Below are 16,537 nucleotides of genomic sequence, written 5' to 3' on the forward strand. Positions count from 1 at the left end.
TCATAAGAATTTTTTTTTATTGTGCTTTCTTAAAAAGATCTAAATTCTCACAGAGATTTCTAAGCTTTCCACCAGTAATTTCAGCTAAGTTTCATTGCTTTATTCCTAATTCTTGTATTTCCCTTACTCTACCAGCACTTTTTTGATTGAATAATGTTGCTTTTCCCTTATTTCCTTTTCCCCTCAATATAGACTACCAAGTGGACCCTTTCACTTAAAATCACCTCTCAAAAAAGCTCTTCATTTAAAAAAATGTTGAAAGACAATTCTACTTCTTATAGCTCTCTCCTTCTTGTCCCTCTCATTACACTATGAGCCATTTTGAAAAGCTCCCTTTCTAACCTAAAAAAGACCAACTGATTCTCTTCCTCTGTGGCAGGAACAATAGCATGGAAACAAGCCTGAAAGAGTGGGAAAAGATGCTCTGTTCCTGTCTGTGGTTGGTTTCTCCCCCAACCTCATTGCACGTGGCTTAGCTGCTGCTTTTTTCTAGGCTATAACTTACCCACTTAGTGCTGTCCCAATAATTAACCTACAATTAACCTCTAATTGATGGTTCTTTCCTTCCTAGGAGGGTTATTTCTTACACCAAGGGAGGGTGCCTTCTCACTGGTCAGCTTAAAATGTTTGCACTCTTTCTAGGATCTTTAAGTCTCTTCAGTAACTTTTTTCCATGTGATGATTTTTGTATTTTTAAAACGTTTTTCCAATTACATGTAAAAATAATTTTTTTCCAGTTCGTTTTTGAAGAATTGCAAATTCTTCTCCCTTCCCTCCCTTTTCTCCTGACCTCTCTTGAGAAGGCAAGCCATTTTATATAGTTTATACATGCATAACATTTCCATATTAGCCATGTAGTGAAATAAAACATAGACTGAAAGAAAGAAAAAATTTTTAAGTATGCTGCAATCTGTATTCAGATTCCATCAGTTCTTTCTCTGGAGGTAGATAGCTTTTTCCATCCTGGGTCCTTTGGGGATTATCTTGGATCCTTGTATTGCTGAGAATAACTAAGTCATTCATAGTCGATCATTGTACAATGTTGCTATTCCTGTGTCCAATGTGCTCCTGGTTCTGCTCACTTCACTTTATAACAGTTCATATAAGTCTTCCCAGGTTTTTCCTCTTCAGTAATTTCAGGTGGATCTCAAGAATTGACAAAGCTAGTTTAGCTCTAAAAAGAAGTGAATCTGACTAGTTTAATGTCTTGATGCTTGCCCTAGAAGCAGACATTACAGAGACTTCCTTGTCCATAGGGTTTTGACCTAATGGACAATACTAATGCTCCGGGAGCAATTTAACCACACAGTTTAAACAGATTTAGTGGCCCTTCGGTGTTCCAAATAGTCTAATGCCTTCCTAATGCTAATATAACAGGCATCCTTGCTTAGCTCCCGGCAAACTGAAGTGCTCTTTTTCTGATCACTATGTTTCAGTAGGGATAAGCAAGTGTTCCTAATTCATCCATTTGTGTCTCTTGACTGATTGATTACCTAATTTCACCTGGAAAAAAATGCATTTATTTTCCTAGTTACCCACAGCTTACTGTAGCACAGGTTTTTAGGCCTCGCAGAGCTATTTGACTTCCTGTTGCAAATCATTTTTCTCAATCTCATTCTCTAACAACTCAAGCTTCTCTAAGATAGAAGGCATTACGAGACCAATTAAATATATATATGCCCCTTGAGTGCTATCCTCAGTGTATTTAAAATACAGAAGTCATTTCAGAATAGGTAATTAACCTGTGCAAGATCAATTGCTTCCATATGTCACTTCGAAGATGAAAAGGAACCTCAGGATGTTGGCAGATCAGATTTTATCCCAGTCTACCAAAATGGTGGGGGATGGGAATTAGACAGGATAATGTCAGAGTGCAGAAATAGAAGCATTAAGTGATGGGTTCATGGGTTTAAAACAGGAAGAGACCTCATATGTCACCTAGTCCAGCCATTTACAGCTGAAGAAACAGAACCAAAGAGCTTGCCAAGGTCACATAGGTACTAAGCAGAAATTTGAATCCAGATCCTATCAATGCAAAAAGTAGATACCAGTCAGTTCACTGTAAGGAAGAATTTTCTTTTTTATCAGAATGACACAAAAATGGAGTGGTCTGCCTTTTAAGGACTGAGAAATTATTTGAGCAAAGGCTGGATGACACTCTGTTAGGGATATTTTAGAAGAGATTCCTACATTAGGAAGGAGGTCTGACATAGGTGACCTTTAAGGTCCCTTCTAATTATGATTTCTATGAAATTCCCAGATTTTTAAGGGATTTTAACAATCCCACTATTTTCTTGTTCTCCCACATGGATTTTGCCCCACATAAAACCATGGCTTGGATCTTTTTTTTTTTCCCCTGTAACTATCTTAGTCTTTGAGTCCACAAAATGTGAGTTAATGAAAAGTTTTGGCATTAGAGGAATGAGGTTCAAATTTTGGGCTCTGCTGTTTATTACCTTTGTGTCCTAGGGCAAGTCACTTAAGATCTCTTGTTTCCTCATCTATAAAATAGGGAATAAGACTAGGTAAGCTCTAAGGTCCTACCAAGCTAGTTCTATGTCAAATGAATATGCAGAAAATGTGATATTGGTGGGGAAAGTAGAATTAGGAGCTTAGCATAACTTAAATATATATATATATTTTTATCATATGTATATGATGAATATATATATATATATATATCTTTTGTTTTGTATGTCCCATGCTGCTCTTTGACCTAAAAGGGACCTTAGAGGTCATCTTGTCCAGCCATCTGTCTGGTGAATGAAAATCCTTTATGATAATCCCAATGAATGGTAATATTCAATGTCTGTTAAAGCTTTTCGAATTTTACGTAGCTTTGTAATTGTAACAGTGATTACTTTCATTCTTCTTCCTTCTTAGTCCAGAAGTATTTGTATTCTTCAGTGCTGTACCTAGATATTCTGATCATTTCAAACCCTTTTCTGTTTACATGCTGAAATGTAAAATTGCCAGAACGAAAAGGCAATGTTTTACCTTCCTTATTTTGTTTTTATATTATTTAAAGGTCGCAATGACATAGTTGGCCCTTATAAAGTTGAGCTGATAGCTGATATCTCTTTATTTGGAAATATTTTGTTTTTCTTATCATTTCCTCTTTTGCCTGACAAATGAATTTGTTCTAACCCTCTCCCCCCAACCTTTTTTTTTTTTAAACTGGAAACAACCAGCCTCTAGGCTCTTTTGTTTTTTATTTTGTTTTTAACAACTTTCACTGACTTACAGAATGAAAAGTTTCAAGTTAACTAATATTCTGGAGGTTGATCAACCTCAAATAGTGCTTGAAAACCTCTAGCAAGGAATAGATGGTGAACTCCTTGACAAGCCCTGATCCCACTCAGTTCATATGGAGAGAGGTAAGCGGGGAATCTCCATGCCTGTAAGTCTATTCTGTAGATAGAACAGGCAAAGTGAACTTTGTTTTATTACCAGCTGTAATAGTAACTTCAAGAAAATGGGTATCTATCCAAGATAGAGCTCAAGGCCATTTCAGCTGGTGAAAAAGAATGTGATTTATAATGGACACATTTCTAACCTTCACTTATCTTCTCTTTTCCCCTCCCATCTCTTATCAGAGGATGCCAAAGTAATAGCAGCTATGGAAGTAGTTGTCCCCAAAGAGAGGTGTAAGTCAAGTGGTCCTTGTTCCATGTTGCCCTTTCCTAGTATTTATATTTTCTCACCTATAAGAATGTATATTTTGTATAGCATGTGAAACATTTGTCTACTGTAATATGTGTTCAATAAAACAAAAGTACTGCTGTGAGTCCCTCGTCACTGTGCCTGCTGTGTGAGCGTGAATATGTGCTATTTTAAGGTCATTTCATTCCATTTTTAAAACTACCACTGTAAGAAAAAAAGAGAGAGAGTTTCTCCTGTTTTCTTATTGTTATAATGGGCTAAATCGTAGAGGAGCAGAACCGAAAGGACTTTAGAGATCATCTGGTCTAATTCCTCCATTTTTACAGATGCAGAAACAGTTCCACAGAGGACAGACAATTGATTGACATTATACTGGTAATAAATGGAAGAACTGAGACCCAACCCCTGGCCTTGCATTATTAAATTACTATTCATGGTTTTATTATTATTATTATAAGAATTATCCTTCATAAGTGAACCTGACTTTTGTACTCCAGAGTTTGTATTCATTGAGTGAGTGAAAAAATGGTATCCAGCACATTTTAGATACAATGGGTGCTCAATAATTACTTTCCTTAGGGAAAAATACTCAGGACACAAAGGCCAGAGGAAGACATTTGAAGGAATCTTTAATTAAATTTCAGTAATGTGCAGAAAATAAAGTATTCTTACTCATTTTTGTTTTGTGGTTAACATTTCCTTCAAGTTTTCCTAAAATATAGTTCATCCCCCTAGTACTGTACCAAGTGCAAAAAATTTTGGATCAGTGCCTTAAGGTCGTAGTGAATTGACAGGCAGCAGTTATTGGCCAGCAGTAGTGTCAAATTTAAATAAAAATGAATCTCTGCAGGCAGCATGGTGACTTAGAAAACCAGAAAATAACGTATTTTATTGTATTTTTATTTTGTTAAATATTTCCCAATTATATTTGTTTAAATCTTTACCTTCCTTCTTATAATTCATATTAAGTATTGGTTCCAAGGCAGAAAAGAGTAAGGGCCAGGCATTTGGGGTTAGATGACTTGCCCAGGGTCACATAGCTTGAAAGTGTCTAAGGTCAGATTTGAACTTAAGTCTTCCAGCCTCCAGGTCCAGTGCCTGCTGTGTTGCCTGGATGCTCCAAAGTTTTATTGTAGTTTTATGTATTTTGTTAAATATTTCCCAGTTACATTTTCATCTGGTTTGGGCCACATTGGGGAATATTATAGTGTTTGATACCTCTGGACTAGGTGATCTCTTAAGCTCTCTAAATCTAGTCTAACCTCACCTCACAATACGAGGTACTTGGCCAATAGACAAAAAATAATTTGCCCTGGGTCACACAGCAAACTGTTATCTGACTCTAAAGTCAGTACTCTTCCCATTCTTTTCTAGTCTTCACAGAACCAGGTTTTTTGATGTTCTTTTCAAATATCTGTAAAATGAGCTGGAGAAGGAAATGGCAAATGGCTCTCGTATCTTCTCAAAGAAAATCTCAAAAGGGGTCACAAAGAGTAGGATGCGGCTGAAACCACCGATCAACAAAATATCAGTGGATCCATTTTCTCATGGATACAGAATCCTAACCTATACTTGTCTGCTTACTTGTATCCCCTTGAAAATATTCCACTGGAATTGCTCATTGGAGGGGAGAGGGAGGAGGGGAGGGAAAGAACATGAATCAGGTAACCATGGGAAAATATTGTAAATTAAATATAAATAAACAAAGAAAGAAAGGGGGAAAAAGGAAAATACTCCACTGGGCCAACCCACCATTTCAGATTCTTGTCTATAGTTCATCACTACCCAGAGCCCCACGGCCATCCATGTAAGCAATCCATCAGTTAGGCTTCCCTCTCGCCGCCTGCCCAGCCAGCTCCCTGAAGAGCCTGAGTCTCTTCTGCAGCTCTTGCTTGCTAATGTGTTGAGGACCGCACTATCCGCACGCAGGGCTTTGTTCTCGACTCCAGAGGGAGACTTGGGCCAGATGGATGCACCCCATCTCCTGGACTTATTGTTTGGACAGTAGAAATCCAAACGTGTGCACGGTGCTTCCCGAGGCTCACCTGAGTCTGGAGAACAGGCAGGACTACGATAGAAAAGAGCAGGTCTGGGAACAAGTCAGTGAAGTGCTTTAAGGCTATAAAGTCTGCGAGCCCAGCCCAGGAGAAGTTTGGTGTTTGAGTAGGGACAGTTTCCCGTGTGGAATGGAGGCTCTTCTTTACTCTTGGCTACATGATCATCTTAGTAGGAGTTATTTATTTGGGGGTGGCATTAGACACATGCACATTGGGCTGTGCTTGGCAGCCAACAGAACGGCCGAGCTGTGGCAGAGGAGTAGAAATGAGGACTGGCATCCCCAAATACCATGAATAACTGCTGCCTGTTGGGCTTGAATCTTTGATTTTCAAGGATGCGCAGTCACTAAATACACATGCTATTAGTAAAGGAACATGGAGTTAGAATTCCCATGATCATCCTATGTCTTTCTGCCCTTTTGTAGTTCCCCCCCCAAAACTGTTCACTCTCTTTTTTTTTTTTTAAATAATAAAAAACCTTAACCTCTATCTTAGAATCAACACTAGAAATTGGTTCCAAGGCAGAAGAGTGGCAAAGGCTAGGCAATGGGGTTAAATGATTTGCTCAGGGTCACAAAGTTTGTATCTGAAGCCAGATTTGAATCCAGGACCTCCCATATCAAGATCTCCAGGCTTGACTCTCCCATCTCCTGAGCCACTTTGCTGGCCTAGCTCATTCTTCTTAACCCTTTACAATCTGGGTTCTAACCTTATTCCACTGAAATTGCTCTCTCCAAAGTTACTAATGATCTTAGTTGCCATTTTTTTTTTCAGTCTTTATCCTCCTTGATCTCTGCAACCTTTGACTCTTAGTCACTCCCTCCTAGGTACTGTCTTCTTTTTAAATTTTGGGACCCCACAGTCTTCTGGTCCTCTTCCCTTTCCCACCACTCCTCCATCTCCTTTGCTGGATCATCTGCAAGCTCACATCTTGAACCATCGCTGTCCCCCTGGGTTCTATCCTGGACCCTCTTCTCTTCTTCCTCTATAGTGCTTCACTCTGCGATTTCCTCAGCTCCATGGATGTATTTATTTATTTTAGGGTAACAAGAGAAACCATTTATTGGCAATGTATATCTTGAAACCAGATATACATTATTTTTTTAGTCACAGATTTAGATTATCCATGCTGATATCCTTCTTTTCCATTAGGACAGTCCACGACTGACTGTAGCAAAGTTAGGGAATCAGTCCACTGATGATGTAAAGGAACTCCGTGGATTTAATTGCCATTTCGATACTGATGGAGGCTAGAGTGCCAAGACTCATCTTCCTAGTTCAAATCTGGTCTCAGACACTTCTAGCTGTGGGACTCTGGGCAGGTCACTTCCCCCTGTTTTCCTCAGTTTCTTTTTTTTTATGACTTTGAATTTTTATTTTTTAAAAATTTTCCATGGTTACATGATTCATCTTATTTTCTTCATCTGTCAAATGAGGTGGAGAAGGAAGTGGCCAACCATTCCAGTGTCTCTGCCAAGAAAACCCCAAATGGGGTCCCAAAGAGCTGGACATGACTGAACCGCGGCAATTTTTGCTTTTGCCCTGTCTGAGGCAGTGATGACTCCTCCTGCACTTTGTCCAAAGCATAATGGATTTTGCTCTTAATTCTGTGTATTTTTAAAAGCAGGTTTCCTAAGCACTTAGGTGCTAAGACCAGGCATAGCAGATAGAAGAGCAAGAGAGTGTGCAAGCTCAGCGAGCTCCTATTCTAAAAGGGGGTGGGAGTGACAATGCCGATAATTGGGTTCAGCGGCAAGGATCCATCCAAAGGACTCCACGAGCCCAAGGATGCAGCTCCAAATTTCTCCTGGGCTGTGATTACAGACTCTACAGCCTTAAAGCATTTAACTCTGACTCCTCTGCAAGTTAGCAGACAATGCCTGGAGTCTGGAGGGCACGGTGGCAGGACAGACTGGGATAAGGGCTTTTGGTACTTCTGGCTAGATGCTAACCCCTTCCTCCATCTCCTTCCCTGTGAAAAGGAATCCAGAGTCCATATAGGTTGGCAGGAAGGTTGGGGAAAAACCTGAAAAGGCAAGGTAGAACTGGGTAGTGAAGGGCTTTAAATGCCAAATAGGGGAGTTTGTATTTGATTCTAGAGGTAATAGGGAGCCACTGGAGTTTAATAAGAAGGGCAGCGACATGGTCAAACATTCCTTAAAAATAGGCCTAGAGGGGACACCTAGATGGTTCAGTGGACTGAGAGCCAGGCCTATAGATAGGAAGTCCTAGGTTCAAATCTAGCCTCAGACACTTGCTAGCTGTGTGACCCTGGGCAAGTCACTTACCCTTCATTGCCAGCCCTTACTACTCTTCTGCTTTGGAACCACTACACAGTATTGATTCTAAGATGGGGGGAGATTTAAACTTCAAACTTAAACCAGTCTTACAATACTCCTAATTTACTTTACTTTACTTTTCTTTTTTTAAACTCTTACCTTCTGTCTTAGAATCAGTACTGTGTAGTGGTTCCATAGCAGAAGAGTGGTGATACTTTTGATTAATTAAAAAAAAAACTCAAGTCAATCTAGGGGCAGCTAGGTGTTACAGTGGATAGAGCACCAGGATTAGAGTCAGGAGGACCTGGGTTCAAATTTGACTTCAGACACTTTCTAGCTCTGTGAGCCCAGGCAAGTCATTTGACCCTGTTTGCCTCGCCTTTGCCCATCTGTCTTAAGAACTGCTACTAAGTCAGAAAGTGAAGGCTATTAAAAAAATGTAAGTTGGGGGGCAGCTGGGTAGCTCAGTGGATTGAGAGCCAGGCCTAGAGAAGGGAGGTCCTAGGTTCAAATCTGGACTCAGACACTTCTCAGCTGTGTGACCCTGGGTAAGTCACTTGACCCCCATTGCCTACCCTTACCACTCTTCTGCCTTGGAGCCAATACACAGTATTGATTCCAAAACAGAAGGTAAGGGTTTAAAAAAAAATGTAAGTCAGTCTTACCCTTACAAAGAAAACAACTAACCCACCAAAGGAACGAAAAGCAGAAAAATTTAAACAGATGAATCTTTTCTCCACATCAGAGAGAAGCCAATAATCAAAGTGGTTTCTATAGATCCGGCATTGGGCCAAGCTGTTGTTTTTTAGTCATTTTTCCAGTTGTTGCTGACTCTTCCTGACCCCTTCTGGGGCTTTCTTAGCAAAGATACTGGAGCGGTTTGCCATTTCCTTCTCGAGCTGATTTTACAAATGAGGAAACTAAGGCAAAGAGGGTTAAGTGACTTGACCAGGATCATACAGCTAGAAAGTGTATCAGGTGACTTGAATTCACGTAGATGAGTCTTCCTGACTCCAAGTCCAAAGCAATGGGGACATAAATGTAAGCCAAAAGGAAGACAGTCCTTGCTTCCAGGTCGCTTACATTTTAGGGGAAGAAGAGAATGTACAAAGGAAGCTGGAAGGGAAAGACAGGTATGGAAGAGGGGTAATGCTAGAAAAGCCTGGAGAATCAGGAGTGCAGCGCAGCCTGGGCATCCTCCAAATGGGGAGTCTGGGAGGAAGCAGCCAATCAGAGGAAGTGGGTACTGGGATGGAGACTACTTTCAACAGGAGAAGTCCAATGATGAGATGGACTTTCAGGATAAGGCTGTTTCTGTGCCTTGGATGAGAGTCTGTAGAGTCACGGGAGTACAAGGTAGAGAGAAATTGGGAAAAGTTATAGCCTTGGCCCTGATTTCGTTAATGTAGCATTTGGACTCCCCCCTGGTCCTTGGTTGGCTAAGATGACGGGGTTATCAATTTTGCAGACTCATAAAATCCAAGCCTGGAAAGGGACCTCCGAGCGCTTCTCCTCCAACATATGAATTTCTTCTACAAACACCCCTAACGAATGTTCATCCAGCCTCTGTCTGAAGACCTCCAGAGAGGAGAATCCCTCTCTCCAGAGGCAGCTCAGGAGAGGTTCAGGGGTCCTTTCCATCTGACTTGGAGCTGAAGCGTCCTGTTGGCTCTCATTAGAATGTGACATCTTTGAGGGCAGAAACTCTCTTACTTTTCTACTTAGCACAGTGCTTTGCACATAATTAGTACTTTATCATTCATTCATTCATTCCCTGATCCCCTGAGTTCTCAGTGCCATTACCCTTGTAAAAGAAAAATTCACTTTATGTATATTTTGTATTTTCTTATCTGTACACCTGCAGGCGGCTAGGTGGCACCACAGTGCATAGAGCACTGGGCTTGAAATGAGAACGACTCTTTCATGAGTTCAAATCTGACTTCAGACACTCACTAGCTTTGTGATCCTGGGCCAGTTGCTTAACCCTCTTTGCCTCAGTTTCTTCATCTGTCAAATGATCTGGAGAAGAACATGGCAAATCAGTCCAGTGCCTCTGCCATGAAACTCCAAATGGGGCTTCAGAGAGCCCAACCTGTCTGACAAACAACTAAATATCAACAACAAACTCTATGTATGTAAAGATTTCTCTCTTTAAAATTTCTCCCTTTAAAAAACCTCTGTATTAATAACATGGAAATGGGTTTTGAACAATGATACATGTATTACCCAGTGGAATTGCTCATCTGCTCAGGGATTGGAGAGGCAAGAGGGGAGAGAAAGAATATGAATCATGTAACCATGGGGAGAAAAAGTCTAAATTAATTAATTTTTAAAAGTGTGAACTCTTTGAGGGCAGGCACTATTTTGTTTTTGTTTTCATATCTCTATTGCTTAACAGCTACATAGCAGGCATTTAATAAAGGTTTGTTTAAGTGAATCAAATAACTGCTATGAATATGCTAGGTGGTATGATAGAAGGCTGGACTTGGAGTGAGGAAGACTCGAGTTCAGATTCTGCCTCAGACAGTTATAAACTATTTGACTCTAAGCAAGGAATTTTACTTCTCTGTCTCAGTTTTGTCATTTGTAAAATGGGGAAAATAATAACACCTTTCTTCTGAGATTATAAAGCGCTTTGTAAAATTTAAAGCGCTATATAAATGTTATTTGTTATTTGTGTGGTACAATGAAAAGGACGTTGGTTTTAGAGCTAAAAGATCTGAGTTCCCGGCCTGACCTTCACAGACATCATGAATAAAGTTCTCTTTGGGCCAGGAAGGGAACCCTGGGCTCCAGTAGGTCTAATCTAAACTAAAGATAAGTTTTGTGTATCTTATCTATCCACTAAGAAGCAGCTTGGATAGATTGTTTGAATCCCAGCTCCGAAGGGCTACCATCTGCGTAAGTGGAGGTATTGAGCCTTGGGTCGGTCCTTGGAGGGTGATCGCTCTTCCTAGGGGCAGCAGAGCAGAGGAACTGGCTGCTTCATCAAAGATGGGATGCAGGGAACAGATTTTGCAATTGATTCCTCTCTGGCCTGAGTCAGCACAGATGTGCACTGAGCCGGGAGAGTCCGGCCATCCCTCATCCGGACAGCGATTGAGGGGCCTGATCTTTGGACAAATCATTAGCCTCCCCACGCCCTGGCGTCCTTAGATCTTTTCTCCGCCTCCCCCGCCCCTGCCAAGCCCTTTCCCCCTGCTAGGCTAAGAAATGTCTTGTCCCATTGGAACTGACCGCCTCTAGGTGGCAGCTTAGCCCTGAGGATGCAGCCTCAGCCCTGCCTGGCCGGGGGCCCTGGAGGGCTCCGCTTCAGCCGAGCCGCCGGTCTCCAGGGCTCCAGAGGGAGGTAAAGCTGCTTCCCCAGAAGGCACCAGAAGGCAGGAAAAAGAGGCTGTCGGGATTATTTGATTGCCCGAGCTGAGAAATGGATGAAGCAAAGGGCTGAGGAGCCTAAGCTTCTGCCACCAAAAAAATGAAAAGCAGGGCTCTTTAAGACCCCGCTTCCGGCTCCCTCCAGACCTGGTCCAGCTAGGCAAAGGGCGAACAGCCCCTCTCAGAGACTCTTAAAGGGCCACCTCCATGAAAAAAAGCATCATTGATCATCACTTAAACACCTCCCTCTCTCCCTTTCCCCATCTCTTCCTTCCTCTCTCCCTCCCTTCCTTCTCCCACAGGACCCATTCACTTTTTTTTTTTTTTAACCCTTATCTCCTGTCTTAGAATCAATACAAAGTATCAGTTCCAAGGCAGAAAAGTGGTCAGGGCTAGGCAATGGGGGTTAAGTGACCTACCTGCCCAGAGTCACACAGCTAGGAAATGTCTGAGGTCTGATTTGAACCCAGGATCTCTAGGCCTGCCCCTCAATCCACTGAGCCACCTAGCTGCACCCCCTATCCCAGCTCCTCCATTCACTTCCCCCCCCCCCTTTTGCTAAGGTTATTTTATTTTTTCCAGATTATTCATTTCTGTAAGCACACAATCTTATAAAACCAAAATTCCCAAATATATACCTAAATAAACAAGTGATAAATCATATGTTTCGATCTGTATTTCTGCTCCCACAGTTCTTTCTCTGGCTGTGAATAGCGTTCTTTTTCATAAGTCCCTCAGAATTGTCCTGGATCATTGGCATTGCTGTTAGTAGCAAAGTCTTTCACATTTGATCATCCCACCAAATTTCAGTTACTGTGTGTGTGTAATGTTCTCCTGGTTCTGCTTCTTTCTTTCTTTTTTTTAAACCCTTAACTTCTGTGTATTGGCTCCTTGGTGGAAGAGTGGTAAAGATGGGCAATGAGGGTCAAGTGACTTGCCCAGGGTCACACAGCTGGGACGTGTCTGAGGTTGGATTTGAACCCAGGACCTCCTGTCTCTAGGCCTGACTCTCAATCCACTGAGCTGCCCCCTGTTCTGCTTATTTCACTTTGCATCAGTTCATGGAGATCTTTTCAGCTCCTTCTGAAGTCATCCTGTTCATCATTCCTTACAGTACAATAGTATCCCATCACATTTTGTTCAGCCATTCCCCAATTGAGGGACATCCCTTTCATTTCCAATTCTTTGCCACCACAAAAAAAAAAAACAAAAAACCAGCTATAAATATTTTTGTATAAATAGGGCCTTTCCTATTTTAAAAAAAAATCTATTTGGGAACAGATCTAGTAGTGGTATTATATGTATACTTTTAAAGCCCTTTGGGCATAATTCCAAATTGCCTTCCAGAATGATTGGACAAATCACAACTCCACCAGCAATGCATTAGTGTCCCCATTTTGCCACATCCCTCCAACATTTATCATTCCACTTACTTATGACAGCACTAACCATCAAGTGTTTTTCCTCTTTGCAATTTCTAGTCACTGTTTCTGCTTTTGTTCTGTGGGATCAAACCAAACAAACCTAAGCACTCATGGAGGCAGCTAGACTGGCACAGTGGATAGAGCACTGAGCCTGGAGTCGGACATTTACTAACTGTGGCCCTGGGTAAGGCACTTAACCTTTGTTTGCCTCAGTTTCCTCATCTGTAAAATGTGGATGATAACAGCACTTCAGGGTTATGTGAGGATCTGTGTAATTATAAATCTCAAACCCTTGGATTTCATCTCCCAGAATCCTTTTCCCTTCATCCACGTAGCATCCTTACATGTTGTAAATAAGTTTGCTGTAAACCTGCCCTCTCGCTCTCTTTTCCTGCATGCATGGCTGGAAAAGCTGGCTTTACTCAGGCTTTTACTTTTGTCTTTTTATTCCTTTTACTTCAAGTTATTATTAATAAATCTTATTATATATTAATTATATAATTAGAGTTATTATATATTAACTTTTAAGCTTACAGATTGAATAAGATGATGTTCTTAAATTGCTTAGCAAAGTGTCTGGCATGTAGTAGGTGCTTAATAAGTGCTTATTCCCTCCTTCTCCTTTCTTGTTTCACGCAACAGCTCTCTAACACTTAAGGACCTATGATGCAAAATTGAAGATGGATATAGAATAATAAATGACATTTAGATAGTGTTTTAAGGTATGAAGAGATTTTTGTCTACCTTTTTTATTTAAGTCCCATACCTACCCTGCAAGGCAGACAACATAGTATTACACCTATTTTACAACCGAGGAAACTGAGGTTCATGAATGTTAAATAATTGATCTGTGGTTGCATGCTGCTATGTAATGTAGTATTTGAACTCAGTTCTCTGCTTCTCAAGTCCAGCACTCTTCCCACCTTATCAAGTGCAAAGGAGAGCTACAAACAATGTGATTTTCTGGGCCAGAGGAAGGAAAGATAATTTCTTCTGGTGCAAAAATAGTGATGAGATCATGGAAAGTTTCATGGGTGTAGTTAACAAGTTGAATCCTTTCTGTGGGTCTCGGTTTCATTATCTGTAAAAGAAAGAGGCTGGTTCGTGTGATCTCTAATTATAAGTGTCTGTGAGGGATTCAGCAGAATAGTAAAATGTTTGCAGTTATCAGTCAAGTTGATTTCAGATATAAATGAAATATAAGACTATAAGTTAAATTGAGGGGGAGAATTCACTTGCATTTAAGTTGGGGCTTGAAAAATGGACAATACGTCAAAAGGCTGGGACTGGGGGTAGAGAGAAAAGGAGGAAGAGGGAGAGGCAATGGGCATTCCAGATAGAAGGAATGGTATTGGCAAAGACTGGAAGACGGAGAAACAGGTACAAGTTGGTCAGTTAGAAACTCCCATTTGGTGAGACTAATAAATGGTACTCCTATCAATACATGAGTCATTTCTCAGTCAAAATACCAAAGGTTACATCCTTACCTGGCCAGCTGTTGGGCAGATGTGTTTTAAGCAAGAAGACAGTATGGAAAACCAATGAAAATCCCTCCTTTCTGCAGAAGTACCAGAACATCATTAATTCCATACATTTCCAGACCCATTGCTCTGCCCAGCCCAGTATATCATGCTTGACTGTCACCCAGGAAGTCTTAATCTGTCAAGTTCCAACCATTATGGATAAACTATCCCAAACACCCCCAGTTTCCAGTGGTGTGCTGGGGCTTGTCATACTGGCTTGTCAGAGTTTATTGTGAAATTTTCGTTGTGAGCTTTTACAGTGTGGAAATCAGCAAATGCTACAGATCAAGACTTGATTCATTGTTTTATTGGTTGTTTAGACTTAAAAAAGTGTTGGAGAAAATAATACTGCAAATTAAATGACATATAACTAAATTATATATGTATGAAATGCAAACTAATAATGCCAATTAAACAGAAAGGTATGTTACTGATACATTTTTTACAAATGGTTGTTAACACCCTTGCTGGTTTCCCTTGGTAAACCCTTTGGGTTTTATCATCTGCTCAGTAATAAAACTTTTATTAAACATATTTGTATTTCATTCTCTACCACCTCCTGCAATAAACAGTCTTTGTACTGGCTGACCCTAATACCCGGAATATTGTCTCTTTATCTCTGCCACATAAAATCCTGGTTTCCCCTCAAAGTTCAGTTTAAATGCCTTCCCACAGTGCCTATTTTGTCCCCTCTTACACCCACCATCAATATTACTTTGTATATGTCTTGTATCTTTCCACGATGGGTGCACTCCATCTTTTGGGAGAACATGGACAAGAATTTCCCAAGACGGGCAGATATGGATGGGTCGTAGTCTGAATCCTTGAAGGGAACTCTTGAATTAATGAGATCGTGAAGCATTTGAATATATTTTATAGATACTTATACATGATCATATTTTTTCCCCTTCTTAGAATGTAAGCTTCCTATTTCATTTTTGTCTTTGTACTCCCAGTTTCTAGCACACAGTGTTTGGCATATATGCTTAATAAATGCTTGCAGAATGAATGATTGATGACAAGCTCCAAAAGTTTGTTATTATTTAAAGCGGTACTTTTTTCTTGTCTTTAATTTACCTTTTTCAAGGTTCAAGGGGTACTCCGACATCCCTCTCTGAATCTCAGCTTCATGATATATTAAGATGAAATCCCTACCTGCTCTAAATCCTTAGATTCTATGACTGAGCATTGTTAATGTAAGTACCCTCTCCAGGGATAATCTTCCAACTCTCATTTGGTATTGGCTCCTGAATCTACTGTGTAAATAGAATTAGCCAGATCCCATTAATAGTCAAAAATCTACTCAACCCAGGCGTGCTAATGATGTCACTCCCACCTCCCTTAGTGGGGAGGGGAGACGAGTTACCCACACGTGACAATAAGTAACAAATCAAGAATAAGGGACTGCCCTTTGGGCAGTCCAAATCAATGTAGAAACTGCCATTTGTCCATTTGAATTAGAGGTGGACCACAGGAAGTGATGAAAGACACATTCTCTTTAAGTAAGTGAGTGAACTTCCTGTGGGGGCAGTTGCCGTCTGGAACTGGAGGAAGAAGCATCTCCTGAGACCACAGACAGCTTACACTCTATATTGTCACGTGGGTAAGTTAGGCTGGCTTCCTTGGCCTAGCTGGGCCAATTCTAAACTCTGCCTATCTGGCTGTTGGGCCTTGTGGCTTACAGCTTCATTTATTTAGACTTCTAACCTCCCTCTTCTCTTTATCCCTACTTACCTTCCTGATTGTAAATAAACTCCTCAACCCGATGCTGACTTGGGTCTGATTTAATTACGGAATCAACCTGAATTGTTGATTCCTGGCGGCCACATAGTTTTAAGATATAACTATAATAACTAAATTTTAATTCTTACACTACAAAGGATGGTTGATAAGCCTAAGGGCATGGAGCTTCTAGCACTGTTATTTAGAGCCCCCATTACTATGCTTTCCATTGATTATCAGCAAGACATAATTGGTTTTAGAAAGAATATTTACTAAACAGGCATAACAAAAGATAGTTGTGAAAGAAATAATTCCCCACGGTGAGACACACTCTCCCCTTGTACACAAGATCTCTGTGGGAGGATGGGCTCAAACTCATAATAAAAATGGGAGTGAGGCGCCTATGTAGGGAACCCATGTAGCAAAAAGATCTCAAATTTGGGATTACTAAATCCTTTTTCCCCCTTTGTGGGGTCTTCATGAAATTCCTTATG

Source organism: Gracilinanus agilis, chromosome 4 (assembly GCF_016433145.1).
Source record: "Gracilinanus agilis isolate LMUSP501 chromosome 4, AgileGrace, whole genome shotgun sequence".
Taxonomy (NCBI): Eukaryota; Metazoa; Chordata; class Mammalia; order Didelphimorphia; family Didelphidae; genus Gracilinanus; species Gracilinanus agilis.